Genomic DNA, 6,199 nt, shown 5'->3' with positions numbered 1-6,199 from the left:
GGGTGCTACGCCTCTCGCAGCAGAGTTGGATAATCTCAGAGGGGAGGGTTTGACCTTTTTGCGCAGCTCTCGTATAAGTCTTAACCGTTACAGGGATGAATCTTTCACTCGAAGGATTGTCTGATCCATTCTCTGGGGCGGGTGCTCAACACTAAGTTATGGAAATAAGAAGCATTTAGTATGTTCCAGCAGTAGCGACCAGCACTGAGAGTGGCTGGAGTGATGGACAAAAGGGTTAGAGTCACCAGGCAGGGTGTGGGAGGCGGATTGCAGGTCAGTTGACCACAGTGACTTCGAGGACGAAGTCTAGTTTAAGTGGGGGAGAGTTGTAATGCCCTGTTCTAAAATATTCGTTTATGGAAATTCAGAGGCCAAGGTCAGGGGCGTTTTAGTCTGTTATCAAATTTAGAGTTATTATTTGAGAAGTTTTCAGGCCAGGTTGTGTTGTTAGAAACGTAGGGTTTCTCGTCACCTTTACGTGGATATTAAGTTCATCAAAATCGGATCTAGAATGAAGGAGTTATGACACTTTGAAGATTTGGCAAGAATGGCCCTTATAGAGAAAGTTTGCATAGAAGACCATACATGCATGTTGGGGTGCGTGTGTTTAGCTGAGTACACCCAGTGTAAGGCTGGTGTACGCCCAGTGTAAAAGGGCAAAAGATCGTTGGTCCTTTAGGCATACGCCCGGCGTACGGGAGTTACGCCCAGCGTACGCTAACATCTTAAAAACCCTAATTCTTGGACAAGCACTATATAAAGGACATTATAGCTCCAACCCTAGCCCCCATATCAGCCTCCCCAACCTCAGAAGGAACCCAAGAACGACCCTACCTTCATATTGTGAGATCATGATCTTGGAAGGCTTATCTTGGTGGTCTTAGCTTGGAAAAGAGAAGAGGAAGATTAGCAAGGAAGAACCTTGGAGGCCAGGGCTTATAGATCTGAGACAACACCATCCTCCGGAACACCTGGAAGGTAAAAGCTCATAACTTTGTCTATGGATGCTTAGATCTAGTATGGGTAGTTATGGAAGTTTTTGGTCCAAAGGTGAAAGCTTTATAGCTTGAATCCGATTTGTAGGTCAAGGGTTGCCACCCTTGGTGCTAAATGACTCCCTAGAACAAAAAGTTGATATCTTGAAAGCCCTAATGAGTTCATGCATGAGTTAAGACCTTCTTTCATGGAATTTAGAACATGGGTTTTGGAGTTGGGACTTATGTAAGTCATGGAAGCCATAAAGTAAGCAACTTTATGGATTAGGGCATGGAATAAGACCTAGATCTAAGTTTATGGCTCTTGAGTCGGAGTATTAAGCGCTTAATGGAAAGTGTCTTAACAGAATGAGTACGCCGAGCGTAATTGCAGGTACGCCCCACGTACTCTCTAGCAGGATAGTACGCTAAGCGTACATTAGAGTACGCCTCGCGTAACGTAGTCAGTTGGGCTTATTGCATTTTGGGCCTCGGTGTGAGCTGAGTGGAGACTTAGGGTCCTTGGGCCTTATTGGGCCATCAGAATTCAGTTGCTAAGGACCAAGGATTTAGCATTGGGCTTGAGTAAGGTCCAATAAAGGGCTTTGGGCCCAATAGAGCAAATTGGGCCATTAGTGGGCCTTTAGTGGGGCCATGGATGGGCTTAGAAGGAATTGAGGGTTTTTGGGCCATGTTGTGACCCATGCCATAACAGGGGTAAAATGGTCATTTTACCCATAAGAGAATCCCTATTCTGATTTAGTATTTTATTTCCCATGATAACTGGGAAGCAGCCGGAGCAGCAGTCGGGGATTTCTCATTTAGGAGTTCACCAGTCAGCATCACGAGGTGAGTTTTCTTCCGGTAGGAACAGGTCTAAGGCCACAATGCCAGCCCGTTTAGCTAGCAGTAGTTTCCGGACTTCGGTCCGATGCAGTAGTTAGTATGTTTGATGCCTTCGTGGCTCAGACAGGATTTATGTGTTATGTGTTCCGAGCCACGGCCCGATGCAGTATGCAGTATATGTGTGTTCATGCTAGTTGATATGTTTATGTTATGCGTTGTTCAGTTAGTTCCGGACTTCGGTCCGATACAGTTAGTCCGGACTTCGGTCCGATACAGTTAGTCCGGACTTCGGTCCGATGCAGGAGACAAGGTCCCAGTCAGTTTCTGGACTTCGGTCCGATGCAGAGGGCAAGGCCCCAGTTAGTCCGGACTTCGGTCCGATGCAGGGGAAAAGTCCCAGTCAGTTTCCGGACTTCGGTCCGACGCAGGGGGCAAGGCCCCAGTTAGTCCGGACCTCGGTCCGATGAAGTGGGCAAGGCCCAGTATGTGCTTTATATGTTATTGTATGGTATGTGGTAGATTGGGGGAGCTCACTAAGCTTCGTGCTTACGGTTTCAGTTTTTGGTTTCAGGTACTCAGTTTTCAAAAGAGGAGCTCGGAGAGGTTGCAGTGCACACACCATAGTCAGTTAGCCTGGGAGTGTTTCACTCTGATAATGAGATTATGTTTTGAATTAATACTCGAAAATTATGTTATGACTTATGATACGGTTTTTATAAATATGGTTTTAGTAATGTTTTAAAAGAAATTTTTAGTCGTGATTTTTGGGTCGTTTCAGAACCAGCTAATTACAGGGAAGCAATGGCAGGTCCAGAGGTTTCCAAGTGGAAAGAGGCAACGTACAACGAGATAAAGTCCATGTATGACAACCAAGTTTTGGAATTTGGTTGATTGTGTACCAGGTCGAAAGACATTTGGGTGCAAATGGATCTTCAAAAAGGAGACCGACATGGAGGGAAATGTGCACACATTCATGGCTCGACTGGTTGCAAAAGGTTTCACTCAAATCCTGGGGGTTGACTATGATGAGACCTTCTCACCAGTAGCTAAGATTAAATATACTAGGATATTTCTCACCATAGTTTCCTTTCATGACTATGAAATCTGGCATATGGATTTCAAAACTGTTTCCCTTAAAGAGAAGTTGGATGAGGATGTTTACATGAATTACCCAGAGGGTTTTGTTGATCCAAAGTTTCCCAATAGAGTGTGCAAGCTTGAGAAATCCATTTATGGATTGAAACAAGCATCTCGCAGCTGGAATCTTTGCTTCCATGAGAAAGTCAAAGAGTTTGGTTTCTCTAGGAGTGAAGATGAGTCTTGCGTGTATATCAAGGCTAGTGGGAGTATAGTAACTTTTCTGGTGTTATATGTTAATGACATATTAATCATTGTTAACGACGTTACGACCTTGAAATATGTTAAGTCTTGGCTTGGAAAGTGTTTTGCCATGAAAGACCTTGGAGAAGCTGCCTATAGTCTTGGGATTAGAATATGGAGAGATAGAAAGAAGAGACTAATTGGACCAAGTCAAAGTACATACTTAGACAAGGTACTAAAGAGGTTTAGTATGGAAAATTCCAAGAAGGGAGAGCTACCTATCCAGAGCAATACAAAATTGAGTAAGACTCAATGCCCGAGTACAAATGAGGAAATAGCTAACATGAGTCGTGTGCCTTATGCTTCCGCTGTTGGATCGATCATGTACGCTATGACTTGTGCTCTCCCTGATGTGTCCTTTTCTTTGAGCATGGTCAGTCGTTATCAGGGAAATCCAGGTAGAGCTCATTGGAAAGCGGTTAAGAATATATTAGCGTATTTGCGAAGGACAAAGGACTCGGTTCTTGTCCTTAGTGGCGGTGATACTTTGAGAGTAGACGGTTATATTGATGCAGCTTCCAAACGGATAAGGACAACTTCCGTTCTCAATCTGGCTGGGTATTTCTACTAAACGGAGGAGCAGTTACTTGGAAAAGTTCCAAGCAATATAGGGTGGTTGATTCTACTTGTGAATCAGAGTACATAGCAGCGAGTGAAGCGTCAAAAGAAGCAGCTTGGTTGAAGAACTTCATCGGAGATCTCGGAGTTGTTCCAACCATTCAGAAGCTTATGGAACTGTTCTGCGATAATGAAGGAGCGGTTGCCTTAACAAAGGAACCTAGAGATCATGGTAAAACCAGACATATCGACAGAAAGTACCATTTTATCAGACATAGAGTAGAAGAAGGCCATCTTGTCGTAAAGAGGGTATCATATGAGGATAACCCAGCAGATCCCCTCACAAAGGGTCTGAGTATGGTTAAGCATATTCAACATGCTCGGAGCATTGGAATGAGAGATGATATTAGTTTTAGCAATTATACTAGTTTATTCTGAAACTTGTAACAAAGTTAATATAACTGACTTTTGGTGATTAAATGATAAAGTATTATTTATGAGTTTGTTTATTGCCTTTTATCAACTGTTTGTTATTGTTTTTTATATTTTACATGTTTTACTTCCCGAATAATATGATTATTCAAACTCCACGGTCGCTCATACTTTTGGAAGTATGTAGTGAATTAAGATTGTCATGAATTGGATTGCAGATTGTCTAAGGGAGTTAGACATAGCAATAGAATTGTTGCAATATATTCATGAGTACTTAGAAATGGAGATTTGAGTAATGGATAAACCCTCGCTCAGAGTATTACTTCATGGAATTCATCACGAGTAATACTGAGATGATAATATCTTATAATCTTGAAACGGAGAAATATGAGTTTGTAATTTACAAGTCGGTTATGCATTGGTGATACGAAAACGCGTCAATAACTTGGTGTTATAAAACGTATTGTCATGTATAGTTGATAAGTAAAAGATACAAGAATATGAGTCAAAGTTTATTCATTCCTTTTTCCTAAATAGGAAAAGTGATATATGTAGGCCCCTTGATGATTTGGTGTTGACTTATGTGATGGGCCCAACCAGGGCTAAATTGATGTGTTTAAGAAGTCCTATATCATCACAAATCAGAAATCAGGAAACATAGATTTTGGACAAAGTGATTGATTTCATTCCATGTCTTATGTACAAGTATATCTTGTAGAAGGAAGTATTATATGATCATTTATCTTAGGACACCTAACTGACTGAGTCAGAGTTCGACAACAACTTTTGGAAGCTACAATTTGTTGGTCGATTTAGAGGTCATACTAGCAATTATAGTTACAGACTCATCCAAGTGGGAGACTGTTGGATTAGGTGTCTAAGCTCATAACTATAATTGGTATGTACTTGAATTGATAGCAACACAATCCTTTTGGGTTGCCCTCAAACCTAGCAATTGGACAAGGAAATTATGAAAGGAGAGTTTATTATAAGATTAATAAATTAATATAAATTATTTATTAATGTGTTATGAAAATAATATATTAATTGGGAATCATAATATTTAATTAATAGTTAGCCAGAAATTAATTGGAATTAATTTTTGGCTTAATTGTATTTATTGTAAAGTACAGGGACTAGTTTGCAAGTATTAAATAGTTGGAAGGAATGTTCCAGGACCTCCTTAGAGGAGGTGGACGAAATTCATAGGGGAAACCCTAATGAATTTGTCTAAGGGCCTTGGTTAAGGCTTCTGGATTTGCTTAGGCCCTAAGCAGGGGAATCCTAGGGTTATCCCTTAAACCCTAACTTTAGGGCTAATTTACCTTGACTATTTATGGAGCCTTCTAGCTACTAGTTTCGGCCATCCATTCCCTTGGAGAAACCCTGGCCGAAAATTACATCCCTCTTCTCCTCTCTCTATAGTTTCATTCTTGCTAGCTCTTAGGTGTGATTCCATTAGAGGCACAACAATTATGGTGCTAGGCTTACAAGAAGATCAAGATCTAAGGATTATCAATTATTTACTTTAACAATTGAAAGGTATGTAATTCTAAAACTCTTCCTAGTTATTTTCGAAAATAGCTTCTTCCCTTAGGGTTCTTGTTGTGCAAATCAAAGTTATATGTTCAATAGTTAAAACATAGATCCAAAGTAGGTTGCATGTGAACTTAGGATAATTGTTTTTCTAGTTTATTTGTTTTACCTAAAACCCATCAAAAATAACCAAGGTCAAGAGTTTATATCTCTAGGAAGCTGAGAAAGTTGAATAACCTTGGATCTACAAGCTCCAACTTGATCAATGCTCCTTCATCAAGCTTCTTCTTCTTCAAGATACACTAAACACACACCAAAACACACACAAGGATCAGTTCTCTTCAACTTGATCCTGATTGTTTATATGTCGACATATGGTAGTAGTGGGTTGAGGCAGTCCTGCTTTGTGCTGTAGGCCAAGATACCCGGTGTGGGTCGGCTGTAAGCCGTAGGCATAGAGGCTCGGGAAGAGC

This window comes from Lactuca serriola, chromosome 8, assembly GCF_051521515.1.
Source record: "Lactuca serriola cultivar US96UC23 chromosome 8, Lser_US96UC23_V15, whole genome shotgun sequence".
Lineage (NCBI taxonomy): Eukaryota > Viridiplantae > Streptophyta > Magnoliopsida > Asterales > Asteraceae > Lactuca > Lactuca serriola.
Note: the sequence above shows the minus strand (reverse complement) of the source record.